Source organism: Temnothorax americanus, unplaced genomic scaffold, assembly GCF_048541705.1.
Source record: "Temnothorax americanus isolate GAGA-0224 unplaced genomic scaffold, ASM4854170v1 Scaffold28, whole genome shotgun sequence".
NCBI lineage: Eukaryota > Metazoa > Arthropoda > Insecta > Hymenoptera > Formicidae > Temnothorax > Temnothorax americanus.
Window position 1 is genome coordinate 933,207 of NW_027509421.1, and position 17,313 is coordinate 950,519.

At 37.7% G+C, this 17,313-nt stretch overlaps 1 protein-coding gene and 1 long non-coding RNA gene across 6 annotated transcripts in view; one reads left to right on the forward strand and one right to left on the reverse strand.

Moving 5' to 3' along the window:
* Positions 1 to 22: 22 nt before the first annotated feature.
* The window catches only part of LOC143899712 (very long chain fatty acid elongase AAEL008004), a 39,233-nt gene continuing 21,942 nt past the window's right edge, over positions 23 to 17,313 (forward strand). For 2 of the 5 annotated variants that reach the window (XM_077410224.1, XM_077410223.1), the window contains exon 1: positions 12,007 to 12,488. The gene's annotated coding sequence lies outside the window, so the exon portion shown is untranslated. Of the gene's footprint in view, positions 163 to 672; positions 854 to 12,006; positions 12,489 to 17,313 lie in introns of those variants that run through there. The other 3 variants (XM_077410221.1, XM_077410222.1, XM_077410220.1) reach the window with 3 other exon arrangements.
* Positions 7,268 to 11,847, reverse strand: LOC143899716 (uncharacterized). Its single transcript, XR_013257578.1, has 3 exons — positions 10,880 to 11,847; positions 10,042 to 10,219; positions 7,268 to 9,962 (listed from the first exon to the last, which is right to left on the reverse strand). It is a non-coding gene; the product is annotated as an uncharacterized LOC143899716 (long non-coding RNA).

The following is a 17,313-nucleotide window of genomic DNA, read 5'->3' on the forward strand; positions in this document are numbered from 1 at the left end:
CGCGACTGCACGCTAATCTCGCGAGCCCTTTCTGGCACGCCCGAAAACCGGACCTTCCTCACGGATCTCTCTCCCTCTCTCTTCTCTCGTCGCCAATTAGCCGTTTGAAGTACGCCGAGGGTACGGATTGTGTGTTACATGCACGAGCATCGTCGTCATCAGGTACACGTGCCACAATCAATGTTATATTTCACAATATTTAAATACAATTAGATAGGACTTTTCAAACATTCTGATTAAAAATAGAAGCAATACGTCCCGTGTTACTCTTATCCCTTTTAAATCTTGGAAACGTCCGATGTCCGCGCGACGGATCGCGAACAGATGCTAGATAATCCGCGCGAGCGGCGAAGATAAGGCAAGTTGATATATATCCTATTTCCACGGCTATTCTAGCTACTCCGATATTAGCAGCTGCCCTTCGCGCACGTCGCGGGCTCTAGCCCCGTCCCCTGGCCGGGCGACGAAGGGAGGAACCAGGGTGGCAGGGTGGACCGCGCGCGCGGGAAGCCGCGTCAGATTCCCGAATTCCCGAGACGTCCGCCAGGTCCGCCTTGAGCAGGCGACTAGGAGCGGACCTCTCCTCGGTGCCGCGCGCCTCGGTGTGTATTTTTAACCCGGATCCGAATCCGATCCGCGGGTTTACTCCGTGCGCGTACCGGCACGCGCCGCGGGTGTTCGCGGTGATCGCGAGCGAGAGTGCGCCGGCGGGCAATTCGCGCGTCGTCGAGGGCAGCCGGCCCGGAGGCGCGCGGGGCGAGCCGATCATCGATCACGCAACGGGAAGAGGAAAAGGATCGTGAGAGTGAAAGTGGGTGTGTGGGAGGGAGAGAGACGGAGCGGCGCGCAACAGGTGAGATAACGTCGTGGCGGGTGGCGGCCGGCCGCGTCAGCTGATCGCGACCACGCCGCGCCGCGCCGCGCCGACCACGAGCAGGGAGCAGGCGCGCGAGGGGGAGAGGCTCGTCTGGCCCCGTGTTTACGGGTTCCCCGATATATTCGGGAGGCTATAACGTTGCATCGTTGTACCACTGTGCCACTTGTACCGCTGCCAACGAGGATCGGCGCCGTCGCCCGGCCCGGCCGCGGCGGATCGCATTCCCGTTCGTAGGTCGCCCGCCGAGGAGGCGGCGCGTCGCGGGTGATCCCTGTCGCGTGGACTCGTTTCGCAGATGCTTCTCCCCAGCGGTTCCGAGTTCCGAGGTAGATTCGGAGATAAGCCTTTGTAGCGTAGTTCGATCGCGTTACCCCGCCACGCCGGAACCTGTGCCGAAATTTTTCGTACGTAAAAATGTCGCGTAAATATCTTGACCGCGACAAAATACTCGACGTTTATGTTATTAGACTTTTAACGGAATGGGTATAGTAAACTAGACTGGTAAAGCATTGAGTTAAAATTATCATATCTTCGTAACATTTTATTATATGTGTGCGTCGATTTTATATATATACATTATATATAACGTATACAGATTACATAATTTACTAAAAATATGTCCGTTAAAAATGCGATAGCACCAACATTGAATTTTTTATTGATTAAATATGACAAAAATTGATTTCTGATATACATATAATATATGAATATTTTTAATGTATTTATACGAAATAATATGCACGCTGAGAAAAAAATATTTATTTAGAGATTGTTGCCAAGAGCTTATCTACTTAATATAATACACATGTTTTTATTTAGAATTAGATATTTGTACTTAATTTAAATAAAATTATTTAATTTTAAATAAAAAAAAAGTATGTGTATTATATTAAGTAAATTAAGCTCTTGGCAGCAATCTAAATAAATATTTCTTTGGATCTAAATATTTCTTTTCTCAGTGATATAATATGTACCTACATATTTCTATATATGACCGACTATATAATCGATTTCGTCAATTGTCAAATTTCATCGTTTTCGAGCAGAATCGACGCTCTGACATAAATATACACGACTATTGTGCCGATAAATTAATAAACGAGAAGCTGCGCGAATTGAGCCTCGATTTTATCATTTAAATGAGAACCGAAGATCCGCGATGACGAAACGGCACACGTGTGACGCATTGATCGTTTACTTTGATACAAACGTCTCTAAAGCAGACGACCCATCAACGATGCACGTTCGTACGCTCGGCGAACACTCGTCGGCGTTATACGACCGCATCGCGTATGAAGTAAGCACCTTGTCGTCACGATGTTGTCGCAACCGCGTGACAACTATTTCGCCGTTTCGTGGAGAAAAGGGGCACTTGACTTTACGATTATATTTTGTCGCCCGCGAAACGACGGACGAAATTCATTTCACAGAGGAGTTTTCATCGTATATACCCGCGCGGTTCAATGGCAACGATAAACAACGATTTGACATCAGCCGACAAACATTTTCTCATTACGGCGATTATCGTAGCGAGGACAATTATCCTCGCGCCGAGAGGTAATCTGCTCTTGAAAAATCGGATAAACGACGATTTCTTGTTCGGCGCGACGTCAGCCCTCTGGTGACGTAATGCCAGTCCCGTTTTGCGATAACAAGTCCTTTTCTTCTCTCCCAAATTCACTTTTACAATCTCGTTTAGCGAGCGTCGCGTCGCGTCGCGTCGCGTCGCGTCGTTCTCTCCACGCTCGAGCGTTCACGGAATCGCGGCGGTCTTCGCGTACGCGGATCACGTCGCGGACGCGCGGTTCGACTTGATTCGCGTACGTGAAATACTTACGAAAACTCGGAAAGAGCGGGGAATCCTTGAGGCCAGAAATTACGAAGGATGCAACGCGCGCTCTTCTCGCGCGCGCGATGTACGTACTCGCTCGTGCAGGCGCAAAAGCGTTGTCTTCCTTCTCGTTGAATCGCCCTTGTCGCACGAGCTCGTAAAGCACTCTCGCCGTGTCCATCAAGGCAACGCTGCTCGCGACTAGATTTCCTTGCGCTTGATATTGCTTCGATATCGAGCTATTTATTTACATATGTCTCGAAACTAATAATTAAAAAAGCGAACGCAATTTGCGGTTTTGCGATCGTTCGTGCGATTGAAGTCGCTGACGATCATCGTTCTACTATACCTAGGCGCTTTCAAACTTGAACTTTTGCGGTGGATTCCTTACGCGATCCGCTTGCTTGATCATTGTGCCGATTGCGAAGTTGAAATTCCGCAGCGTTCAATAATTCTCGACTATGCGAAGCGATCGAATGTGCAAAAAGATGTTTATAAGGTAATCTTTCTTGTATGCGATGAAATAACGTCATTGTTTGCTTCAACGGTTGATTTAAAGAGCAGAGTTTGATTTTCCATAGTTTTCTCACTCTTGAGATTGCATCATTAAGATGTTTTCGCCGATTGCAACAAAGATAACGTGCATTTTCTATATTAAAAAAAAAGTTATGTAACCTTTGAAACGCGAATTATCGAATTTTGTTGTTGTCTGTTTTTCTTTCCGCGATGTCAATTGGTACTCTCGCGCGCTCTATTTTATTTCGTGCTGTCATTGCAAACTGGAAATCGCATATTTTGCTTGCGAATATCGATCGACACGCGAATTTCTTGATTATGTTTTTATATTTGAAAAATATGTCGTTATTTAAAAATTTTTGTGGAAATCAATAAAACTATCAATTATAAGTTTTGGATGACTTGGCGACAAAAAATTTCGACTGATTATTCTGTTAGAAAAGTATAACGCGACATATTTATATAATATTAGTATTTTTGAAACATCAGGAAGATTTACCGTGAATCATCAAAATATGCTGCATGCGTAACGTATTGCGCATTGTATTCTAGCTTGCAATTAAAATTAATGTTATAGAATTCTTCTCCGCAAACTTCCGTATTAAGAAGAAGAAGAATAATAGACTTGAGAAACTATGCACGTATACGCATGAAAATAAAATAAATAGAAATAGAAAGATTCGTTACCTAATTTCGGAACGTTTAGCAATTTCAATAGTTATGAGAATCAGATCTCGGATGAGAGTACGAACTATTCGAATAATCACTGAATCGTGCCATTAACGTGGTGATATTTTATTGTCGCTGAAATACCAATCGGTGCGACAAGAAGTGTGATAAAAAAGGAGAAAAATAAATCGGCGCACAACAAAACTTTGCGATAATATTATTAAAAACTAACAACCATGTCGGTTATTTTTTGGTCGCGCTTCTTGTTACGAAGCATAATATCTGACAATGTAATCGCGCTAATTAAACTTTTTATTGATGTTACCCGCAGGAACGTGAAGAACTCACGTTCCTGTCGGTCGATTCTCGATAATTTGCCTGGAATTTTCGTCGAGATTTTCGTCTTAGTCATTTGAAGTGTTGATTATGTTCTCTAAATTACGTTGATAAGAATCGAAATTTGTTTTGTATAACATAAATTCTTTCTGGTACGCGAAATTTACGCGCGATAATTTGTCGATCTTATAAATAATCAGCACGTTTTTTCTTCGCGAGTGACAGACAATTGACACCTCACTTTCTGGACCATCTTTTAAAACCGCACACGGATTAGCGTAACTAAGTTTTTTTTTAAGTTTTTTTTTTTTTTAAATTGATACATTAAACAGTAAGGAAAAAGAATATATAGATGAAAATGACATAAAACTTCTGGTATTCGGAAATTCTGGCGTGTGTTTCGAACTCTACCGTACATGGGCTACCGTACCTCACACATGTGTGCGTTTAAGGGTTAAAAAAAAAGATCAAGATAATTGCCTTTTACGATAATGATTTTTACGACGAACAACCGTTTTCTCTTTTACTTCTTAAAAACTTTTTATTTGCCTTCTTATTTAAAACGGCTTAATATCATGCTGTTTTGTCAGAATAATATTTGTACGCTATTACAATTTGGCCACGCGCGCATATACGACTTCAAAGTTTGATTTCTATTTCGGAGAGGATCACTCTATTAATATATCCCGTTAAGTATATTTATATCTATCTAATAGGAGAAGTCAGTTTCTTCAGAAAATGTTATGGGTATCGATAACATCGTCGCAAACGACTGTGAGTACTGTGACACACGTCACGCGAAAATGGCCCGCATACCGCAAGACATATATACCTCGGTAATGATCGTCGATTCTCGCCTATTACAATCCGCTTCCGACGAATCGCTTGGCAAAAATTCTCAATCAACACTGGCTACCTCGACAGACGTAGAACGACACTTTGTACGGCACGTTCGCGAAATTGTGCAACGGACGTGATCGCTGTATTTTTCGAGCTTCGCCAATCGCTTGTACGGCACCTCGATATTACTAGGCCAAGGCCGTAAACGTGTGCGAAATAACACGCCGTGCCGATATACATCTCATGTGTTTTACGGCAGGATCGTCGACCCCCTATTTGTCACCTGTCTTTCCTATAGACTCCCGCTGTTTTCTTCGGCCGTGCGCCGTTCGTTAGAGAGATTGCACTTTCGCAATACCTCTATAGCGAAGGAAAGTTCCTCGACACGTGTTGGCTCCGAGCAAAGGAGACTCTTGTACCTTGAGAATAATACAGGTTGAAGCTAGGACAGTTGGTTGAACGAGAAGAGAACCGGTATAGATTTGCGGTTGAATGTCGAAGAAGAAGAATGCTAGAGTCACGTGGGGTAGAACAGAGAAATCATTGTGAGGCGAGGTAGCCATCAAGAATATCGTAGCGCTTGTATTTATTGAATTTTTTTCCTTACAATGTTTCACTGATCATGTTTTTAATTGAACTATATATCTTATTTAATAGTAATTGTTAATTTAATAATAATATATAAACGAGGTGTTATAAAATAATTAAATATCTTATTGATTTCTGTCCGGTAGCCATCATAGTTTTCATGGAGAGCGTAGGGTATCTCATCATAAGTCACATAGTCTATTATGAAGAATAATGGTTCAAAAACATGTCAAAATAAAATAACTATATATAATTTTCAATTTTTTCAAATTAATTAAAAATTTAATTAATACATAATTTTATAGAATAAAATATTTGTTTTTTAGTGTACTAAAATCTTTCTATCGAGACTAAATGTAATTCTGAAATACTTTTTTGAACTGATCAGTTTTTAGTGTTACCTTGATCTTAAGTCTTTGACTTTTTGATGCAATTTTTAATTCTTAGTGTCTTTTGCATATTAAATGCAAATATTTTATACCCGATTGTGTGTTTAAATATTATTTTAGGTATAATGTACTTGATCTTTAGCGAGAGAGTAAAATGGTCTTGTCATCTTTAGTTGTAGAGATAAAACGTAAAGCTATATTTTTCTGGCACTCTCTTGTACTTTGAAACACAAAAGTACACACACGTGCTGTGTACTTTGGAACATTCTTTTTTGCTCATATTCGCGACATTTTACGTATTCATACGGATTTAATAAATATAATATTTATACGAATATATTAAGAAAAGACATTATTTTTTAGATTAAATCAATCCAGACAATCTGAAAGCTTAAAGAAATGACTAAAAACATCCGAATTATTTAAAAATGGTCAACAATACGTCAGTCTTATCTATTATTGTTTGACTAAATGACTTCAATTATGACTGCATATTTTAAGGATATGTGAAGTTGTTTGTTGTCAATATTTATCTAATTCTCGTTTAATTAGTAATTCTCGATAGCAACTTATTTGTGCAAACAGTAACATTTTTTTATGCTTATTAATTTTCTAATATTTTGATTAATTTTAATAATTTTTCAATGCGTTGTATACAGTATATTTTACGCGTTTTTCTAAATTAATACAAAACTGTTTTCTTGACTAATTATCACAAAAAATGAATGACGTTACGCGGTATTGATATCTATTATTATATCTCGTTGTATCTTGCATATTTTCCGTCAAGATCGCATGTCAATAATCCCTAGAATGAAGAAATAATTTCCAGCATAATTTGTTTATCAAAACACATATATTTAGTGACAATTTGTGTGCGTTATTTCTTTTTATTTTATGTCTAATGATTTTTTTAAGACATAAATATTTTGGCACTGGGAAAACGATTACTGGTTAGATAATATTCGAACGCGTATTCGCGTAAGGGCATATTTTTTTCTGTTAAATATTTATAGAAAGTCACCATTTACATAAATATTAAAGAAATATATTTTTTAGTAAGTAAAACAAGAAAGATAATGAAATAATAATTAATTAATTAATTTGTTTACTTAACAAAGAATTGTATTTATATATTAATCATTATTATAGATTTATTAATCATTATTACATGTATGGATTAATATATTATGAACACATATAAGAAATTTGGTCGTTTATTCCATTAAGAAATATATTAGCAAAATAGCTTTCTCATAATAATTTAAAATTTAGAAGAGTTACACCTTTCGTATACATGAATAATTTACGTTTCGTTGATTTTACATACAATGCATAATACGCGAATAAAGTTCACGATTGCAAAGTCAAGTGAAGTTGATCTTGATTTTGAATAATGCAAATCGAAGAATTTTGTATTTTAAGATTTATTTATATCGCGAGTTCACATTGGTTATGTATTTGGTTCGGTATGACGTGAATTTAAATTGTCAGATTGACCTGTTTAATAGGATTTCCTCTTAACCTATTTAATTTATGTAAAGCGCGACGAAGTTGAAAACACTATTGTATATCGTGCAATGATAATGCGTTGTTGCAAATTATTTCGTCAAATCATTGAAAATTTCTGCAATTCACGAGTCTCTTATCACGCAATCATGGATAATGCCGCCCGCATTCAGATCATTCGAGAGAGAAATTAATTTTATTTGAGATATATATTCGATTAAGTATAACATATTCCTGTATATGCTACCATCGTTTTACATCAAGATTGATATCTACTATTTTTTCACAAAATACCGCCATACATCTAAGGATAAAATGATATAGGTAATGAAATGATTTCCGTTTCGATCGGTTTTTTATATTTTTTAATAGCATTCTCTATCTCTTATTCTGTTATTATTTTATTACAACTTAATTATTAATTAGACCTTCGTGTATCACGAACCGTCGTGAGTCAAAACAATGTTAATTATTATTAAGTAACGGAGGAAAAATTATATGCGCCGGTTTTCCTAAAACAATTAGTAACTCAAATTATGAGAACAATAATCGTATATCATTGTAATATGAAAACGATAGATCCGTATGATGGTCCATTAGCTATTACTACGTTTACGCGAGCGTTACTTCTGCAGTAACTTACGATAATTCCTTCGCGTAAACGGGATTTTGTAGTAACTTTCGATAATTTACTCCGCGTAAACGTGTGAATTATCGTAAGTTACTACAGAAATAACGCTCGCGTAAACGTAGTGTGTCACTCATGTTTAAGGGGATCCTATAGCGAAAGCCGAACTTCCTCGATGTCGATAATGTCACCATTTCTATATAGTCCTGTTTTTTATGTTGTCCTTGTCTAACTATAGGTATCTGTCCTTGTCCGATTGCTGCGCCATCTCTCGCTGCTACACGCAATACTGGTTATCTTATCAACCTGCATGTGCTTTTGCTGCTTTTGCATATATAAAAGTTAAAAGCATGACAATTTTTTTAAAACTTCTATCGTAGTTGTAATTGCACGATATACATATATGCAAAAGCAGCAAAAGCACATGCAGGTTGATAAGATAATCAGTATTGCGTGTAGCGAAAGATGGCGCAGCAATCGGACAAGGACATATACCTATAGTTAGACAAGGACAGATATAGATATATAACATAGAAAAAGAAAACAAGATTATATATATCGAAATGTTGACATTATCGACAACGAGAAAATTCGGTTTTATCAACCTGCATGTGCTTTTGCATATATAAAAGTTAAAAGCATGATACTTTTTTTCTAGACTTTTATCGTACTTGTATAATTGCACGATATTGTTCTTCAATGTTTTCTCTAGAGGGCTAGCATCTCATTTTGTACGTATAAACTGCAGTATTTTTGTATAAGCAAATATTGTCGTCAGTGACAGCTCTATGTGCCCAAATTTTTAATTTTTTTTTCGTTTTTGATGTAAAACCGACACTAGCCCCCCCCCCCACACTTTTGTACGTACTTTAATTCTGTACAAAGATTTTGCAATTCCGTAAAGCCAATTAAAAGTGGTTTGCTTTTAACTAAATGTCGATAATTACTGTCACTATATAAGATCCCCTTAAATGATTACTTCTCATATTGCGTATACAATTCATAATTCGATAGACATTGCACACTATCTTTTTTTCACAATTGCAAAAAGTTGTTCACAACGCCAATTTATGGTTTTTATATAGATAACGCGATAGAAAAATGATTGTAATATAAAATATTATTCATAAAATAATTTATTACCTACATATATATACACGCGAAGCATTAAGCAATAATGTAGAGTTCTCAAATGTATGCGTGTTTCTTCGCGGATGTTCCCTTTATTTGCACGCAAATAATTTTGCAAGATCAGCCGCGCCACAGCAATCCCGCGTACGGTAACGTTCTATTTAATGACGGCCTAGCAGTAGACGTCAAATCGATTAGCGCATCCATTGTTTATGCGTTACGTAAAAACATCATGCAATATTGATCGCTTCCTGAATATAATTGCACGGTCGCCTAACCGTCGTTACTCCGACGCTATTATTTTTCTCAGATCGCAAAAGCCGCTTACAAAATTAAAATTAAGAAAGCGAAAAAAATCGGAAAAAAGAATGAGAGAAAAAGCAATCGTGCTGATGGCCTTGGAGAAGAAATTATAATATCTTTCTCCTCCACAGGCCTAGCACAATTGTTTTTTTTTGGTCATGATTAATGCTATGCGCATACAATAACAGTTAAAACGCACTTCCTTCACATATGCTAATCTCTCGATTAATTCACTTGCTTTTTTTTCTTTTGGTGCTCTTGAATGTTCGTTGAAACTAAGAGTGATTTCCATATATTTCCGAAGACCTCTTCCAGACTCGCGATTTTTGGACTCGGCAAAGGTATCTGTACGAGCAGAAGGAAATGTAGACGTTCGAGAGACGTAGCTCGTTTAATTCAATTCAAGGCACCGTCGATCGATCACCTCTGTTTCGCAATTGAAAGGTGACAATCACGAAATTGCCAAGGACCGTCTCGTCAGCAGGGCAGTAAATCAAACGGTAGGAAGTACGTCATGTCTTATCAAACCGATATAATTATCGGAATTCCTTATTCCGTGTCGTTGAACTTGTCTGGCCTTCGGCGGGATATCCGGTTCTTTCCTGGAAAGACCTGCAAACTCAAAATAGCATCTCCGCGCCGAGCGACGTTAGAAATAAACTATACTTATGCTTTATGGTCTTGTGTGTATTGTATGTATTGTACAGTGAGATGTGTAGGTATTCAAGATTGATTTTTTAGAGAGATGATAAAGATTATTAATTCAATCTATAACGTTTAAAATTTTTTTCAACAGTTTCGGGTTGCCAAATTATTATTAATGTGTTTGACATATCTCAAACTTTCTATATAATGACATGTCATTCGTTGGAATTGAGCACAATTAAATAAAAATACGATTTTTGGTCTGGCAATCAAGTTCTTTGACGAAATTTCTTTAAATTCGACTATAGCTTAATTGTCTCATAATTGGATGAATATCATATTTTTCGAGTTAAGACTTTCCTGCGTTTATACATGTGTCCATTTTGTTGGAATCCTTCGAAATTTAATTGAAAATTTTTATTCAATTCAGATAAATCGCGTTTATACGTGAAGTCGATTGAAACTTCGTTCTTCGTTCAATTTTTCCGTATATATATAATTGCATCTTTCAGTCGAGAAAACAATAAAAAGAAGCGTGTCAGGCGTATATTAGGGATGAAGGGCATTATTGTCTCGGGTGAAAAAAAAAGACTGTCGGAAGGCCGTCGTGTACATACCTTAACGAGATGAAAGTTTCATCATTAATAACAATTATCTCGTTCATATCTCGGGACAGATATAAGGAGTAGCTCACGAAATTTTTATAAAAATATTTCTCTGACAAATGTTTCTCTGTCACTTCCGTATTTTTATCTTTCGTTAGAAAACAGCGATGCATGAAGATTGAGACAAAGGCATAAGGTCACGTCTGCGAGAAAAAAATATTTTCAGGGTCAATTTCGTAACTTTGCTTAAAATTATAATACACATTCGATTGATTTGGCTTGATAATGTGCGAACAATGGCCAGCAGCGGCTTGTTTTTCTAATATAATTCTGATAATTATTCGCTTTTTAATATACATGATGTCAAGGTGCGTTCGTGAACTAGCTAGCGGCCGATCGGCGAGTAATTCGGTATATAAAATTTTGCATAATTTTTTGTATTCCGCGAATCGTCGTATGTATCGTGACGGCATTTTCCACTTTTAGAATTTATTCGATAAATAAGATTATCCCATGTGTGCAATCGTATTTACTCGAATACTCGACGTGACGGGGCGAAAGAACACGAGAAGCTGCGTCAAAAGTGCAGATTGAAGGACTGATTGTTTGCACGTCGCGAAACGCGTCGTCTGACGTAAAATATGACATAATCCTTCGAGACATCCGCGGGGTCGCATTAAGGTGCATCCGGATCGAACTAACGTGGGCGAACAAACACGAACGAATACGGATGAGCGTAGAAAAAACGAACGCTTTTGACAAAGAGACAATTCGTCGATGCAAATTTGGGCTCGCGTTCGTGCTCCTCACCTAGTTCGGCTCCGCTTTTTAGGCATCACCGGCATCGGGTTCGTCGCGCTGACATCACGCGCGGCAAACACCGCGACGCGACGACGTCAAGAGCCATGTGCAGGTGAACCACAATCTCGACGTCGCGTCGCGCACGGCCTACACGACGACGAGATTCGGAGGACGCGAGCGGGAAAGAGAGAGAGAGAGAAGGAGTGAGATAGAGTGAGAGAGAGAGAGAGAGAAAGAGGAGTGAGATAGAGCAAGAGAGAGAGAAAGAGAGAGAGGTGGTAGAAGGGACCAATATGGCGAATCGGTTAAAAGCAATGCACCGGTGTTACGTCCGCCAGTCCGCGAGTTGGCACGACGACGGTGTGTTCGTCGCTTCGATATCGACACGGTCGATAACGCTCCTCTCTTTCCCTTTCTTTTCCTCCCTTTCTTTTTTTCTAATTCCTTCTTTGTTTTTTTTTTTTTTAATCGTTATCTCCCGAAACCTCAACAACGTTCGGCTCGTCGAAAGCGCAAATCCCGCGTCCGCGACCGCGATCGGAGAAAGCCGAAATAACGCAGATTTGCGATTTTTCGCGCAGAATCATCTCCGATATCATCACCGTCGTCCGATCTCTTCGTTCTTCCGATAAAACGCAAGTTTGAGAAAAACGGTAAAGAACGACGATCGATTGGAGATTGAGGGAGAGAAAGAAAGAGAGAAGAGAAGAAGACCGCTTTCGCTTTCGTTGGAGTGTCACGATATTGTAGTGTGTGTTACGATTTTTGGACGAACGTTGATCAATTGGGGCGCAATCAGCGCGCGATTTTTCGATAATTAGTAAGTATAGTGAATTTTTTTCTCTTTCAATATCGGCGGTTAATGTTGATCCCTCGGTCTTGATCCAGTTTCATCAATATAGCGAGTGATAATATTAACGATTAATAATTTGGTTTTATATATATATAAGAAAATAATAATATATAATTAATAAGATTATATCTATTATTATATTATTACATTAATACATATAGAAATATTAGTGTTAAATAATTGATCTTTGAAGGCTATATTACAATAATATAATGTGCAATAACATAACAATTCACAAAACTGGTCGCATGTAATTTTTATATACGTGCGATTTTTATAGCACGTATCGATATAATAAATTCTTATTCGTCGAGTAATCTGTAATCCGTCAAATAAAAACGTATTCTCATTCTTTTTCCAGTCAGTAACATAAAAAAAGGGAATTGCATGGGCTTTTCTATGAATAAATTATCGCCGTTGTCGATGAAACTCGCTTGAAACCGAGCGTCAAGGATCAGCGCAATATCTCGGTGTGTTCAATTTTTGATAATACCAAGAAAATACTATTGTCTATGACATAAATCGAGATACGAATCTATCACAATTCCACCGATCTATATTATATCCTTGTTACGGTCAATAAAAGAAATTCTACAGAATCGGATTAAGTACAACGTTCGCGAGATCGTAAATTGAATTGAAACAATATGGAGGTAGTTTCGAGGAATGGCTGTCCAACGCGTGACTGAACGTTTTAATTATTTCTGATCAGCCATCGATCGACCGCTCGGCATCGGTCCGAGAGTGCATACGAAATATATCTTCCTTCCTTCCTTCCTTCTTTCCTTGCCGCGTCTCTTCTCTTATGAATCATCATCACGGGGGCGGGCGATTTGGGTTTCGATTCACGTTCCACCCGTTCGCGACAGACTCGTGGGATCATTTAATGAACGTATTTATAGTCGTTAGACCATCCTTACGTACCGGAGGAAGCCTTGAGTCAACGCTTCATAATGCGAACCGCGTCGTCGAGCTCTTCTGCGTTCATTTCGCTGCGCGATTAGCAAGGCGGACGCCGATCGCTCGCAACGCAACAAGTCGACAGTTCGATGTCGCTGACTGCGTCAGCCGGGGATTCCGCGTGATTATTATATAGTATTATATACGATCGCCGCCCCGCGATCTGCCCGTAATCGGAAAACCGGAAAATCTATGACGCTGCTTCGCGGCTTTGACGCATCTCAGCGCGAAACGAATTTTCGAACGCTCTCAAAATTTGTATTCCTTCATTATTCGCACACGTGGTATATCTTCTTCTTTATCTTTGCAAATTTTCTTTGTAACGACGACTCTGCTTATCGCTACTTTTAATCACCGGAAATAATTATAGATAAGATATATAAATAAACATAAATAAACAAATAAATATAAACAAAACAAGGCAAACAAGAGCTCGTTCGCGACGATGGATATAAGATAAGATATATAAATTGTAATGTGCCTTTCTTCAATGTTGACAGAAAACAGTTCTAGCGCTCGAAGAACTACGAGAGAAGCCCTAGTTTCTTTTCGCTCTCTCTTCCTTTATTTTTCCCTTTCTTTTTTTATCTTTCTCACATTCTCGATGTGAAAGACGCACACTCTACGTGTTAGCAAAGACGTAACGCGTGGTTGAATCATGTTACTCGTGTACACTAATCACAGACTATGCTTCCCGCTGAAAAACTATGTTTTCGGCTCTAAATGACGCTGTTCCGAAGTGAGAGAATGGAGCTTCCACAACAAAACTCTGACACCGCCGCGGCCGTATGTATATCGCGCGTGACTTTATATATTATATAACGCGACGCAACGTACAATGATGTGGTTTAATTATCGCACGATACGCGACACGTAACAGGCGAGTGGGATGCTACGGAATCGAGATTCCGACGTTATTCCTCGCGACGTACCGTACGCGATGAAAAAATTTTCCTGCGTTTCTTCCTTTCTGACGATAATTGCGAGATTTATTCATTTCTCAACACCAATTTTTTTAAGACTAATGAAACTTAAAAAAAAAAGATTGATAGATATATCTGAATTTTTCCATGCATCAAGAATTTATCATAAAAATACATTATTGCTTATAATTTACGTCGAAAAAAAACTAACACGTGCGTGACGGATAACGTTAATTTATCTTTCCGAGTGACTTACGAATATAATTCGGGTTTTCCTGTTGTTTTTCTCATTTTAATCTAGTAGGTTTTTGCCGCATAAAACCTATTAAATCTTGAAAAAAAAAATGTGGTTTTACACGAAGACTTGTTTCAATAATAACTTACGCAACACATTATATGATAAACATATCAGTATTCATATAATAAATGTTAATAATATGAATCGCTTATGTAATATCATTAATTACCACTTAATATTGTTCCTTGGAATACTATTAATTTTATTAACATATTTTTATTAAATTTAACGATTGTTGATTTTAACAAAGTACTTTCTTTCGACATATATATTTAATTTAATTTACACGCGTGGAAGCACATGCTATACGAGATCGTTGGCGTGTGGAATACTTTGCAGACACGTAAATAAACTGATGGCACAATTCGCGAGGAAACAAGAAAAAACAATCTTGTGGGTATATCTTGCGGGTAAAGGAAAAATACGTACAATTATCCTTTAGCTCCGGCTAGTTTTTGCATGTTTTTTCAAGATCTTTTGTTTATGATCAGCGCTACCCACAATTATACAACTATACAGTTATACAATTATACAATTGTGGGTAGCGTTGATCATAAACAAAAGATCTTGAAAAAGCATGCAAAAACTACCCGGAGCTAAAGGATAATTGTATACGTATTTTTCCTTTGCCCGCAAGATATACCCACAATAGTATATTACACTACAAGGGCCGAAAGTTGAATTTTCGGCCTTGCGCGTCATGATGCCCCGAGGCGAAGCCGAGGGCATCATGACGAGCAGGACCGAGATTTCAACTTTTGGCCCGCGTAGTGTATACGATTTTTCTTCATAGCCGGTCGAAAGTACGTTATTAATTTTACTTTTTTTAACTTTAAATGTTAATAAGCATGTTTTTGATGCCTGCAGGGGGGGATGGGGGCAGGCATCAAATACATTCCAAGAGTCAAGTCTTATTGTCATATTTTGTAAAAATAAATTAATTCTATTCTATCAAAAATGTATTTATTTTCATTAGTTTAACAAATTATATTAATTATAATAAAATTTATAAACAAGAACATATTATAAGCTAAAAACTCTTATTGCTTTATATCTTACCGCGCTTCTGCATCGAAATTCATCAGATTCATCAGATGACATATTGACAGAACAATATTGATGACTATTTTTAAGGTTAAAGGGCGTTAAGGTTTAAAGTTATAGAGAGCGCGCGTGTACTTTTCACAGGGAGTAAATGTTAAACTTTCGTCCCTGCTATTAGGGACGAAAGTACGTACTTTCGACCGAGGTATGAAGAAAAATTGTTTTTTCTTGTTTTCTCGCGAATTGTGCCATCAGTTTATTTACGTGTCTGCAAAGTATTCCACACGCCAACGATCTCGTATAGCATGTGCTTCCACGCGTGTAAATTAATCTCACGCGTATATAATCTCTCTACCTAAGTAATTAGTATTTGCCCTCATATTTCACGGAAATTGGTATATCGGCAAATCAGTGTTATAATCGATGAACTTTTACGTTTCGCGTCATGTTTTTTGGTATAACGTGTGATTACATGATATTTAACGCACCCATAATATATATTAATAAATACTATATTATTTATAATATAGTATACTAATATATTAATTATATATATATATTTTTTTTGTGTGTTTAAGTACTCACATATAAATATTTCAATTAATCTTAATGGATGTATCTGTTTTGGTTTTTAATGGGTTTTCGTCGAAGAACCCGTTTACTTTGAAGATCGGAATTTAGCTGATGATGTAATGTATCAAATATAAACAAATCTTTATGCATAACACTTATTACATAATCGATCTAATTCTCAGAGTGTGTGGGAACTGCGGCAAATTGATATCACGAGAAACTTGACTTGTTATTACACATGATTAAAGTTCTATTTCGAAGGCGATAAAAAGCAGCACACAGTATCACTGGTAAATATTGATAAAATCGGTAATAATTGACATTGTACTATTGATGATGAACTATTATCATCTAACTCTCTTGGATCTTCAAGTTTAATTTTCAATTTTAGTTTCACCCCTTGTCTAATAATTCTTCCAATTTATACTTGATATATTTCGCTGCTCGTATAATGAGATTACGCTTTTAGGATTTTTTTTATCACGTGCACGGAAAAAAATTAGCTACCGTAGTAAATCTGGTCGTAAAATATGGACAACTAACATTTCTTTTGCTGCGAGAGCTACATATTTAGCAATAGTAGCAAAACCTTTCGCTAAAAATATAACTGTTGCAGCAAGAAAATGAAAATGTTAATTGTCCATATTTGACGACTTCTTTTTTTCCGTGTATGAGTTGAAATTTTGACCTATGAAGAAATGTTCCACTTTTCTTTTTAATTATATGCTTATTAAATTAACAGAGCCATTACGAAGTTACATAAGGGGCTGGTGTTCCAGATTAATTACGGACAACTTTCAGGCAAGGTACTAATCGGACCGGACGTTAATATTATTTTACCGTCGCGCGGTAGAAGCAGTATACATTCTTGTGGAATCGTGCGTAAACCTAATCGCTCGCCTGGGCGACCGGTATTCCGGCGGTTACTGTATACAGTAACGCAATCGGTAAAAGCTGTTGTATAATCCACACGCGAGAGATGCATAAAAACCCG